Raw genomic sequence first — 15,998 nt, 5'->3', positions numbered from 1 at the left:
CAACGTTGAATAATACACAACTTTCCCGAAGCCTAACTTTGAATAATACACATCTATCACGAATCCGAACTTTGAATAATGCACGTAACAATCCCGAACCACAACTTTGAAGAATACCCAATTATCCCGAACCCGATCGATGAACAATACACAACTATCACGTACCCGAACTTTGAATCATGCACGTAACTATCCCGAACCCCAACTTTGAATAACACACAACTATCCTGAACCCTAACTTTGAATAAAACACAACTATCAAGAATCCTCACTTTGAATAATACGCAACTATCCCGAACCCAAATTTTGAATAATACACAACACTCACGAATCCTATCTTTGAATAATACACAACTATCCCGAACCACAACCTTAAATAATACACAACTATCAAGAATCCTCACTTTGAATAACACACAACTCTCACGAATCCAAACTTTGAATTATACACAACTATCAAAAAACCACAACCTTAAATAATACACAACTATCCCGGAACCCAACTGTGAATAACACACAACTATCCCGAACCCAAACTTTGAATATTACACAACTATCCCGAACTCCAACTTTGAATAATACACAACTATCCCGAATCCCAACTTTTAAGAAAACACAATTATCCCGAACCCCTACTTTGAATAAAACACGTAACTATCCCAAACCCCAACTTTGAATAATAGAGAACTATCCCGAATCCTAACTTTGAAAAATACACAACTCTCACGAATCCGAACTTTGAATAATACACAAGTATCCCGAACACCAACTTTGAATAATACACGTAACTATCCCAAACCCCAACTTTCAATAATAATACACAACCATTACGAACCCTCACATTGAATAATACACAACTATCCGGAACCCGTACTTTGAATAATACATATCTTTCACGAATCCTAACTTTGAAAAATGCACGGAACTATCCCGAACCCCAACGTTGAATAATACACAACTTTCCCGAAGCCTAACTTTGAATAATGCATGCAATGTTCCCGAACACCAACTTTGAATAATACACAATTTTCCCGAACCCTAACTTTGAATAATGCACGTAACTATCCCAAACCCGAACATTGAATAATACACAACTATCCCGAACCACAACCTTAAATAATACACAACTATCCCGGAACCCAACTGTGAATAACACACAACTATCCCGAACCCAAACTTTGAATATTACACAACTATCCCGAACTCCAACTTTGAATAATACACAACTATCCCGAATCCCAACTTTTAAGAAAACACAATTATCCCGAACCCCTACTTTGAATAAAACACGTAACTATCCCAAACCCCAACTTTGAATAATACACAACTATCCTGAATCCTAACTTTGAAAAATTCATAACTCTCACGAATCCTAACTTTGAATAATACACAACTATCCCGAACACCAACTTTGAATAATACACGGAACTATCCCAAACCCCAACTTAGAATAATAATACACAACCATCACGAATCCTCACATTGAATAATACACAACTATCCGGAACCCGTACTTTGAATAATACATATCTTTCACGAATCCTAACTTTGAAAAATGCACGGAACTATCCCGAACCCCAACGTTGAATAATACACAACTTTCCCGAAGCCTAACTTTGAATAATGCATGCAATGTTCCCGAACACCAACTTTGAATAATACACAATTTTCCCGAACCCTAACTTTGAATAATGCACGTAACTATCCCAAACCCGAACATTGAATAATACACAACTATCCCGAACCACAACCTTAAATAATACACAACTATCCCGGAACCCAACTGTGAATAACATACAACTATCCCGAACCCAAACTTTGAATATTACACAACTATCCCGAACTCCAACTTTGAATAATACACAACTATCCCGAATCCCAACTTTTAAGAAAACACAATTATCCCGAACCCCTACTTTGAATAAAACACGTAACTATCCCAAACCCCAACTTTGAATAATAGACAACTATCCCGAATCCTAACTTTGAAAAATACACAACTCTCACGAATCCGAACTTTGAATAATACACAAGTATCCCGAACACCAACTTTGAATAATACACGTAACTATCCCAAACCCCAACTTTGAATAATAATACACAACCATCACGAATCCTCACATTGAATAATACACAACTATCCGGAACCCGTACTTTGAATAATACATATCTTTCACGAATCCTAACTTTGAAAAATGCACGGAACTATCCCGAACCCCAACGTTGAATAATACACAACTTTCCCGAAGCCTAACTTTGAATAATGCATGCAATGTTCCTGAACACCAACTTTGAATAATACACAATTTTCCCGAACCCTAACTTTGAATAATGCACGTAACTATCCCAAACCCGAACATTGAATAATACACAACTATCCCGAACCACAACCTTAAATAATACACAACTATCCCGGAACCCAACTGTGAATAACACACAACTATCCCGAACCCAAACTTTGAATATTACACAACTATCCCGAACTCCAACTTTGAATAATACACAACTATCCCGAATCCCAACTTTTAAGAAAACACAATTATCCCGAACCCCTACTTTGAATAAAACACGTAACTATCCCAAACCCCAACTTTGAATAATACACAACTATCCTGAATCCTAACTTTGAAAAATACACAACTCTCACGAATCCTAACTTTGAATAATACACAACTATCCCGAACACCAACTTTGAAAAATACACGTAACTATCCCAAACCCCAACTTAGAATAATAATACACAACCATCACGAATCCTCACATTGAATAATACACAACTATCCGGAACCCGTACTTTGAATAATACATATCTTTCACGAATCCTAACTTTGAAAAATGCACGGAACTATCCCGAACCCCAACTTTGAATAATACACAACTTTCCCGAACCCTAACATTGAATAATACACAACTATCCCGAACCCCAACTTTGAATAATGCACAACAATCAGGAATCCAATCTTTGAATAATGCACGAAACTATCCCGAACCCGAACTTTGAATAATACACAACTATCCCAAACCCCAACTTTTTATAATACACAATTATCCCGAATCCCAACTTTTAATAATACATAATTCTCCCGAACCACAACTTTGAATATTACACAACTATGCTGAATCCGAACTTTGTTTATGATACAACTATCCCGAACCCCAACTTTGAATAATACAAAACTATCATGATCCCAAACTTTGAATATTACACAACTATCACGAACCCCAACTTTGAATAATACACAACTATCCCGAACGCCAACTTTGAATAATACACAACTAACCCGAACCCTAACTTTGAATATTACACAACTATCCCGAACCCCAACTTTGAATAATACACAACTATCCCGATCCCCAACTTTTAAGAATAAACAATTATCCCGAACTCCAAATTTGAAGAAAACACAACTTTCCCGAATCCGAACTTTGAATAATACACAACTATCCCAAATCTTAACTTTAAATAATACGTAACTATACCGAATCCTAACTTTGAATAATGCACAAATATCCAGAACCCTAACTTTGAATCATACGCAACAATCCCGCATCCTCACTTTGAATAATACACAACTCTCATGAATCCTAACTTTTAATCATGCACGTAACTATCCCAAACCCCAACTTTGAATAATACACAACTATCCTGAATCCTAACTTTGAATAATACACAACTATCATGAATCCTAACTTTGAATAATGCACGTAACTCTCCCGACCCCCAACTTTGAATAATACACAACTATCCCGAAACAAAACTTTTTGGAATACACAATTATCCCGAACAACAACTTTGAATATCACACAATTATCCTGAACCCTAACTTTGAATAATGCACGGAACTATCCCGAACCCCAACTTGGAATAATACACATATATCACGAATCCTAATTTTGAATAATGCACGTAACTCTCCCGAACCCCAACTTTGAAGAATACACAATTATCCAGAACCTGAGCTATGAACAACACACAACTGTCCCGAACCTGAACTTTGAATAAAGCACGTAACTATCCCGAACCCCAACTTTGAATAATACACAACTATCCCAAAAACTAACTTTGAATAATACACAACTATCCCGAAACAAAACTTTTTGGAATACACAATTATCCTGAACACCAACTTTGAATATCACACAATTATCCTGAACCCTAACTTTGAATAATGCACGGAACTATCCCGAACCCCAACTTTGAATATTACACAACTATCCCGAACCCCAACTTGGAATAATACACATATATCACGAATCCTAATTTTGAATAATGCACGTAACTCTCCCGAACCCCAACTTTGAAGAATACACAATTATCCAGAACCTGAGCTATGAACAACACACAACTGTCCCGAACCCCAACTTTGAATAATACACAACTATCCCAAACTCTAACTTTGAATAATGCACGTAACTATCCCGAACCCTAACGTTGAATCATGCACGTAACTATCCCGAACCCCAACTTTGAATAACACAACTATCCTGAACCCTAACTTTGAATAAAACACAACTATCAAGAATCCTCACTTTGAATAAGACGCAACTATCCCGAACCCAAACTTTGAATAACACACAACTCTCACGAATCCAAACTTTGAATTATACACAACTATCCCGAACCACAACCGTAAATAATGCACAACTATCCCGAAACCCAACTGTGAATAACACACAACTATCCCGAACCCAAACTTTGAATATTACACAACTATCCCGAACCCCAACTTGAATAATACACAACTATCCCGATCCCCAACTTTTAAGAATACACGATTATCCCGAACTCCAACTTTGAAGAAAACACAACTTTCACGAATCCGAACTTTGAATAATACACAACTATCCCAAATCTTAACTTTGAATAACACATAACTATCCCGAACCCCAACTTTGAATAACACATAATTATCCCGAACCCAAACTTTGAATATTACACAACTATCCCGAACCCCAACTTTGAAGAATACACAATTATCCAGAACCTGAGCTATGAACAACACACAACTGTCCCGAACCCGAACTTTGAATAATGCACGTAACTATCCCGAACCCCAACTTTGAATAATACACAACTATCCCAAACCCTAACTTTGAATAATACACAACTATCCCGAAACAAAACTTTTTGGAATACACAATTATCCCGAACACCAACTTTGAATATCACACAATTATCCTAAACCCTAACTTTGAATAATGCACGGAACTATCCCGAACCCCAACTTTGAATATTACACAACTATCCCGAACCCCAACTTGGAATAATACACATATATCATGAATCCTAATTTTGAATAATGCACGTAACTCTCCCGAACCCCAACTTTGAAGAATACACAATTATCCAGAACCTGAGCTATGAACAACACACAACTGTCCCGAACCCGAACTTTGAATAATGCACGTAACTATCCCGAACCCCAACTTTGAAGAATACACAATTATCCAGAACCTGAGCTATGAACAACACACAACTGTCCCGAACCCCAACTTTGAATAATACACAACTATCCCAAACTCTAACGTTGAATCATGCACGTAACTATCCCGAACCCCAACTTTGAATAACACAACTATCCTGAACCCTAACTTTGAATAAAACACAACTATCAAGAATCCTCACTTTGAATAAGACGCAACTATCCCGAACCCAAACTTTGAATAACACACAACTCTCACGAATCCAAACTTTGAATTATACACAACTATCAAAAAACCACAACCTTAAATAATGCACAACTATCCCGAAACCCAACTGTGAATAACACACAACTATCCCGAACCCCAACTTTGAATAACACAACTATCCTGAACCCTAACTTTGAATAAAACACAACTATCAAGAATCCTCACTTTGAATAAGACGCAACTATCCCGAACCCAAACTTTGAATAAAACACAACTATCAAGAATCCTCACTTTGAATAAGACGCAACTATCCCGAACTCCAACTTTGAAGAAAACACAACTTTCGCTAATCCGAACTTTGAATAATACACAAGTATCCCAAATCTTAACTTTGAATAACACACAACTATGCCGAACCCCAACTTTGAATAACACATAATTATCCCGAAACCAAACTTTGAATATTACACAACTATCCCGAACCCCAACTTGGAATAAAACACAACTATCCCGAACCCCAACTTTTAAGAAAACACAATTATCCCGAATCCTAACTTTGAAAAATACACAACTATCCGGAACCCTAACTTTGAATAATACATATCTATCACGAATCCTAACTTTGAATAATACACAACAATCCAGAACCCTAACTTTGAATAATACATATCTATCACGAATCCTAACTTTGAAAAATGCACGGAACTATCCCAAACCCCAACTTTGAATAATACACAATTATCCCGAATCCTAACTTTGAAAAATACACAACTATCCGGAACCCTAACTTTGAAGAATACATATCTATCACGAATCCTAACTTTGAATAATACACAACTATCCCGAATCCCAACTTTTAAGAAAACACAATTATCCCGAACCCCTACTTTGAATAAAACACGTAACTATCCCAAACCCCAACTTTGAATCATACACAACTATCCCGAATCCTAACTTTGAAAAATACACAAATCTCACGAATCCTAACTTTGAATAATACACAAGTATCCCGAACACCAACTTTGAATAATATACGTAACTATCCCAAACCCCAACTTTGAATAATAATACACAACCATCAGCAATCCTCACATTGAATTATACACAACTATCCGGAACCCGTACTTTGAATAATACATATCTTTCACGAATCCTAACTTTGAAAAATGCACGGAACTATCCCGAACCCCAACGTTGAATAATACACAACTTTCCCGAAGCCTAACTTTGAATAATACACATCTATCACGAATCCGAACTTTGAATAATGCACGTAACAATCCCGAACCACAACTTTGAAGAATACCCAATTATCCCGAACCCGATCGATGAACAATACACAACTATCACGTACCCGAACTTTGAATCATGCACGTAACTATCCCGAACCCCAACTTTGAATAACACACAACTATCCTGAACCCTAACTTTGAATAAAACACAACTATCAAGAATCCTCACTTTGAATAATACGCAACTATCCCGAACCCAAATTTTGAATAATACACAACACTCACGAATCCTATCTTTGAATAATACACAACTATCCCGAACCACAACCTTAAATAATACACAACTATCAAGAATCCTCACTTTGAATAAGACGCAACTATCCCGAACCCAAACTTTGAATAACACACAACTATCAAAAAACCACAACCTTAAATAATGCACAACTATCCCGAAACCCAACTGTGAATAACACACAACTATCCCGAACCAAAACTTTGAATATTACACAACTATCCCAAACCCCAACTTTGAATAATACACAACTATCCCGATCCCCAACTTTTAAGAATACACAATTATCCCGAACCCCTACTTTGAATTATACACAACTATCCCGAAGCACAACCTTAAATAATGCACAACTATCCCGAAACCCAACTGTGAATAACACACAACTATCCCGAACCCAAACTTTGAATATTACACAACTATCCTGAACTCCAACTTTGAATAATACACGTAACTATCCCAAACCCCAACTTTCAATAATAATACACAACCATTACGAACCCTCACATTGAATAATACACAACGATCCGGAACCCGTACTTTGAATAATACATATCTTTCACGAATCCTAACTTTGAAAAATGCACGGAACTATCCCGAACCCCAACTTTGAATAATACACAACTTTCCCGAAGCCTGACTTTGAATAATGCATGCAATGTTCCCGAACACCAACTTTGAATAATACACAATTTTCCCGAACCCTAACTTTGAATAATGCACGTAACTATCCCAAAACCGAACATTGAATAATACACAACTATCCCGAACCACAACCTTAAATAATACACAACTATCCCCGAACCCAACTCTGAATATTACACAACTATCCCGAACTCCAACTTTGAATATTACACAACTATCCCGAACTCCAACTTTGAATAATACACAACTATCCCGAATCCCAACTTTTAAGAAAACACAATTATCCCGAACCCCTACTTTGAATAAAACACGTAACTATCCCAAACCCCAACTTTGAATAATACACAACTATCCTGAATCCTAACTTTGAAAAATACACAACTCTCACGAATCCTAACTTTGAATAATACACAACTATCCCGAACACCAACTTTGAATAATACACGTAACTATCCCAAACCCCAACTTAGAATAATAATACACAACCATCACGAATCCTCACATTGAATAATACACAACTATCCGGAACCCGTACTTTGAATAATACATATCTTTCACGAATCCTAACTTTTAAAAATGCACGGAACTATCCCGAACCCCAACGTTGAATAATACACAACTTTCCCGAAGCCTAACTTTGAATAATGCATGCAATGTTCCCGAACACCAACTTTGAATAATACACAATTTTCCCGAACCCTAACTTTGAATAATGCACGTAACTATCCCAAACCCGAACATTGAATAATACACAACTATCCCGAACCACAACCTTAAATAATACACAACTATCCCGGAACCCAACTGTGAATAACACACAACTATCCCGAACCCAAACTTTGAATATTACACAACTATCCCGAACTCCAACTTTGAATAATACACAACTATCCCGAATCCCAACATTTAAGAAAACACAATTATCCCGAACCCCTACTTTGAATAAAACACGTAACTATCCCAAACCCCAACTTTGAATAATAGACAACTATCCCGAATCCTAACTTTGAAAAATACACAACTCTCACGAATCCGAACTTTGAATAATACACAAGTATCCCGAACACCAACTTTGAATAATACACGTAACTATCCCAAACCCCAACTTTGAATAATAATACACAACCATCACGAATCCTCACATTGAATAATACACAACTATCCGGAACCCGTACTTTGAATAATACATATCTTTCACGAATCCTAACTTTGAAAAATGCACGGAACTATCCCGAACCCCAACGTTGAATAATACACAACTTTCCCGAAGCCTAACTTTGAATAATGCATGCAATGTTCCTGAACACCAACTTTGAATAATACACAATTTTCCCGAACCCTAACTTTGAATAATGCACGTAACTATCCCAAACCCGAACATTGAATAATACACAACTATCCCGAACCACAACCTTAAATAATACACAACTATCCCGGAACCCAACTGTGAATAACACACAACTATCCCGAACCCAAACTTTGAATATTACACAACTATCCCGAACTCCAACTTTGAATAATACACAACTATCCCGAATCCCAACTTTTAAGAAAACACAATTATCCCGAACCCCTACTTTGAATAAAACACGTAACTATCCCAAACCCCAACTTTGAATAATACACAACTATCCCGAATCCTAACTTTGAAAAATACACAACTCTCACGAATCCTAACTTTGAATAATACACAACTATCCCGAACACCAACTTTGAAAAATACACGTAACTATCCCAAACCCCAACTTAGAATAATAATACACAACCATCACGAATCCTCACATTGAATAATACACAACTATCCGGAACCCGTACTTTGAATAATACATATCTTTCACGAATCCTAACTTTGAAAAATGCACGGAACTATCCCGAACCCCAACTTTGAATAATACACAACTTTCCCGAACCCTAACATTGAATAATACACAACTATCCCGAACCCCAACTTTGAATAATGCACAACAATCACGAATCCAATCTTTGAATAATGCACGAAACTATCCCGAACCCGAACTTTGAATAATACACAACTATCCCAAACCCCAACTTTTTATAATACACAATTATCCCGAATCCCAACTTTTAATAATACAAAATTCTCCCGAACCACAACTTTGAATATTACACAACTATGCTGAATCCGAACTTTGTTTATGATACAACTATCCCGAACCCCAACTTTGAATAATACAAAACTATCATGATCCCAAACTTTGAATATTACACAACTATCACGAACCCCAACTTTGAATAATACACAACTATCCCGAACGCCAACTTTGAATAATACACAACTATCCCGAACCCCAACTTTGAATAATACACAACTATCCCGATCCCCAACTTTTAAGAATAAACAATTATCCCGAACTCCAAATTTGAAGAAAACACAACTTTCCCGAATCCTAACTTTGAATAATACACAACTATCATGAATCCTAACTTTGAATAATGCACGTAACTCTCCCGACCCCCAACTTTGAATAATACACAACTATCCCGAAACAAAACTTTTTTGGAATACACAATTATCCCGAACAACAACTTTGAATATCACACAATTATCCTGAACCCTAACTTTGAATAATGCACGGAACTATCCCGAACCCCAACTTGGAATAATACACATATATCTCGAATCCTAATTTTGAATAATGCACGTAACTCTCCCGAACCCCAACTTTGAAGAATACACAATTATCCAGAACCTGAGCTATGAACAACACACAACTGTCCCGAACCTGAACTTTGAATAAAGCACGTAACTATCCCGAACCCCAACTTTGAATAATACACAACTATCCCAAAAACTAACTTTGAATAATACACAACTATCCCGAAACAAAACTTTTTGGAATACACAATTATCCCGAACACCAACTTTGAATATCACACAATTATCCTGAACCCTAACTTTGAATAATGCACGGAACTATCCCGAACCCCAACTTTGAATATTACACAACTATCCCGAACCCCAACTTGGAATAATACACATATATCACGAATCCTAATTTTGAATAATGCACGTAACTCTCCCGAACCCCAACTTTGAAGAATACACAATTATCCAGAACCTGAGCTATGAACAACACACAACTGTCCCGAACCCCAACTTTGAATAATACACAACTATCCCAAACTCTAACTTTGAATAATGCACGTAACTATCCCGAACCCTAACGTTGAATCATGCACGTAACTATCCCGAACCCCAACTTTGAATAACACAACTATCCTGAACCCTAACTTTGAATAAAACACAACTATCAAGAATCCTCACTTTGAATAAGACGCAACTATCCCGAACCCAAACTTTGAATAACACACAACTCTCACGAATCCAAACTTTGAATTATACACAACTATCCCGAACCACAACCTTAAATAATGTACAACTATCCCGAAACCCAACTGTGAATAACACACGACTATCCTGAACCCAAACTTTGAATATTACACAACTATCCCGAACCCCAACTTTGAATAATACACAACTATCCCGAACTCCAACTTTGAATAATACACAACTATCCCGAATCCCAACTTTTAAGAAAACACAACTTTCACGAATCCGAACTTTGAATAATACACAACTATCCCAAATCTTAACTTTGAATAACACATAACTATCCCGAACCCCAACTTTGAATAACACATAATTATCCCGAACCCAAACTTTGAATATTACACAACTATCCCGAACCCCAACTTTGAAGAATACACAATTATCCAGAACCTGAGCTATGAACAACACACAACTGTCCCGAACCCGAACTTTGAATAATGCACGTAACTATCCCGAACCCCAACTTTGAATAATACACAACTATCCCAAACCCTAACTTTGAATAATACACAACTATCCCGAAACAAAACTTTTTGGAATACACAATTATCCCGAACACCAACTTTGAATATCACACAATTATCCTAAACCCTAACTTTGAATAATGCACGGAACTATCCCGAACCCCAACTTTGAATATTACACAACTATCCCGAACCCCAACTTGGAATAATACACATATATCATGAATCCTAATTTTGAATAATGCACGTAACTCTCCCGAACCCCAACTTTGAAGAATACACAATTATCCAGAACCTGAGCTATGAACAACACACAACTGTCCCGAACCCGAACTTTGAATAATGCACGTAACTATCCCGAACCCCAACTTTGAAGAATACACAATTATCCAGAACCTGAGCTATGAACAACACACAACTGTCCCGAACCCCAACTTTGAATAATACACAACTATCCCAAACTCTAACGTTGAATCATGCACGTAACTATCCCGAACCCCAACTTTGAATAACACAACTATCCTGAACCCTAACTTTGAATAAAACACAACTATCAAGAATCCTCACTTTGAATAAGACGCAACTATCCCGAACCCAAACTTTGAATAACACACAACTCTCACGAATCCAAACTTTGAATTATACACAACTATCAAAAAACCACAACCTTAAATAATGCACAACTATCCCGAAACCCAACTGTGAATAACACACAACTATCCCGAACCCCAACTTTGAATAACACAACTATCCTGAACCCTAACTTTGAATAAAACACAACTATCAAGAATCCTCACTTTGAATAAGACGCAACTATCCCGAACCCAAACTTTGAATAAAACACAACTATCAAGAATCCTCACTTTGAATAAGACGCAACTATCCCGAACTCCAACTTTGAAGAAAACACAACTTTCGCGAATCCGAACTTTGAATAATACACAACTATCCCAAATCTTAACTTTGAATAACACATAACTATCCCGAACCCCAACTTTGAATAACACATAATTATCCCGAACCCAAACTTTGAATATTACACAACTATCCCGAACCCCAACTTGGAATAATACACAACTATCCCGAACCCCAACTTTTAAGAAAACACAATTATCCCGAATCCTAACTTTGAAAAATACACAACTATCCGGAACCCGAACTTTGAATAATACATATCTATCACGAATCCCAACTTTGAATAATACACAACAATCCAGAACCCTAACTTTGAATAATACATATCTATCACGAATCCTAACTTTGAAAAATGCACGGAACTATCCCAAACCCCAACTTTGAATAATACACAACTTTCCCGAACCCTAACATTGAATAATACACAACTATCCCGAACCCCAACTTTGAATAACACATAATTATCCCGAACTCCAACTTTGAATAATACACAACTATCCCGAATCCCAACTTTTAAGAAAACACAATTATCCCGAACCCCTACTTTAAATAAAACACGTAACTATCCCAAACCCCAACTTTGAATAATACACAACTATCCCGAACCCCAACGTTGAATAATACACAACTTTCCCGAAGCCTAACTTTGAATAATACACATCTATCACGAATCCGAACTTTGAATAATGCACGTAACTATCCCAAACCCCAACTTTGAATAATAATACACAACCATCACGAATCCTCACATTGAATAATACACAACTATCCGGAACCCGTACTTTGAATAATACATATCTTTCACGAATCCTAACTTTGAAAAATGCACGGAACTATCCCGAATCCCAACTTTGAATATTACACAACTATCCCGAACCCCAACTTTGAATAATACACATCTATCACGAATCCGAACTTTGAATAATGCACGTAACTATCCCGAACCCCAACTTTGAAGAATACACAATTATCCCGAACCCGATCGATGAACAATACACAACTATCACGTACCCGAACTTTGAATAATGTATGTAACTATCCCGAACCCCAACGTTGAATCATGCACATAACTATCCCGAACCCCAACTTTGAATAACACACAACTATCCTGAACCCTAACTTTGAATAAAACACAACTATCCCGAACCCAAACTCTGAATAATACACAACACTCACGAATCCTATCTTTGAATAATACACAACTATCCCGAACCACAACCTTAAATAATACACAACTATCAAGAATCCTCACTTTGAATAAGACGCAACTATCCCGAACCCAAACTTTGAATAAGACACAACTCTCAAAAAACCACAACCTTAAATAATACACAACTATCCCGAACCCAACTTTGAATAATACACAACTATCCCGAACCCCAACTTTGAATATTACACAACTATCCCGAACCCCAACTTTGAATAATTCACAACTATCCAGAATCCCAACTTTTAAGAAAACACAATTATCCCGAACCCCTACTTTAAATAAAACACGTAACTATCCCAAACCCCAACTTTGAATAATACACAACTATCCCGAACCCCAACGTTGAATAATACACAACTTTCCCGAAGCCTAACTTTGAATAATACACATGTATCCCGAACACCAACTTTGAATAATACACGTAACTATCCCAAACCCCAACTTTGAATAATAATACACAACCATTACGAACCCTCACATTGAATAATACACAACTATCCGGAACCCGTACTTTGAATAATACATATCTTTCACGAATCCTAACTTTGAAAAATGCACGGAACTATCCCGAACCCCAACGTTGAATAATACACAACTTTCCCGAAGCCTAACTTTGAATAATGCATGCAATGTTCCCGAACACCAACTTTGAATAATGCACAACAATCACGAATCCAACCTTTGAATAATGCACAAAACTATCCCGAACCCGAACTTTGAATAATACACAACTATCCCGAACCACAACCTTAAATAATACACAACTATCCCGGAACCCAACTGTGAATAACACACAACTATCCCGAACCCAAACTTTGAATATTACACAACTATCCCGAACTCCAACTTTGAATAATACACAACTATCCCGAATCCCAACTTTTAAGAAAACACAATTATCCCGAACCCCTACTTTGAATAAAACACGTAACTATCCCAAACCCCAACTTTGAATAATACACAACTATCCCGAATTCTAACTTTGAAAAATACACAACTCTCACGAATCCTAACTTTGAATAATACACAACTATCCCGAACACCAACTTTGAAAAATACACGTAACTATCCCAAACCCCAACTTAGAATAATAATACACAACCATCACGAATCCTCACATTGAATAATACACAACTATCCGGAACCCGTACTTTGAATAATACATATCTTTCACGAATCCTAACTTTGAAAAATGCACGGAACTATCCCGAACCCCAACCTTGAATAATACACAACTTTCCCGAAGCCTGACTTTGAATAATGCATGCAATGTTCCCGAACACCAACTTTGAATAATACACAATTTTCCCGAACCCTAACTTTGAATAATGCACGTAACTATCCCAAACCCGAACATTGAATAATACACAACTATCCCGAACCACAACCTTAAATAATACACAACTATCCCGGAACCCAACTGTGAATAACACACAACTATCCCGAACCCAAACTTTGAATATTACACAACTATCCCGAACTCCAACTTTGAATAATACACAACTATCCCGAATCCCAACTTTTAAGAAAACACAATTATCCCGAACCCCTACTTTGAATAAAACACGTAACTATCCCAAACCCCAACTTTGAATAATACACAACTATCCCGAATCCTAACTTTGAAAAATACACAACTCTCACGAATCCGAACTTTGAATAATACACAAGTATCCCGAACACCAACTTTGAATAATACACGTAACTATCCCAAACCCCAACTTTGAATAATAATACACAACCATCAGCAATCCTCACATTGAATTATACACAACTATCCGGAACCCGTACTTTGAATAATACATATCTTTCACGAATCCTAACTTTGAAAAATGCACAACTATCCCGAACCCCAACTTTGAATAATACACAACTTTCCCGAAGCCTAACTTTGAATAATGCATGCAATGTTCCTGAACACCAACTTTGAATAATACACAATTTTCCCGAACCCTAACTTTGAATAATGCACGTAACTATCCCAAACCCGAACATTGAATAATACACAACTATCCCGAACCACAACCTTAAATAATACACAACTATCCCGGAACCCAACTGTGAATAACACACAACTATCCCGAACCCAAACTTTGAATATTACACAACTATCCCGAACTCCAACTTTGAATAATACACAACTATCCCGAATCCCAACTTTTAAGAAAACACAATTATCCCGAACCCCTACTTTGAATAAAACACGTAACTATCCCAAACCCCAACTTTGAATAATACACAACTATCCCGAATCCTAACT

General features: G+C 36.9%; 1 long non-coding RNA gene across 1 annotated transcript in view; it reads right to left on the bottom strand.

Moving 5' to 3' along the window:
• LOC147035090 (uncharacterized) overlaps positions 1–15,998 on the bottom strand; it is a 243,267-nt gene that overhangs the window by 87,369 nt on the left and 139,900 nt on the right. The gene's annotated exons all lie outside the window — the stretch shown is intronic.

The sequence above is a fragment of the Eptatretus burgeri genome, chromosome 1 (assembly GCF_056783735.1).
Source record: "Eptatretus burgeri isolate ZD-2024b chromosome 1, Ebu_testis_v1, whole genome shotgun sequence".
In the NCBI taxonomy this organism is placed as follows: Eukaryota; Metazoa; Chordata; class Myxini; order Myxiniformes; family Myxinidae; genus Eptatretus; species Eptatretus burgeri.
The sequence above is the reverse complement of the archived record's forward strand: the minus strand, read 5'-3'. Positions and strand labels throughout refer to the sequence as shown.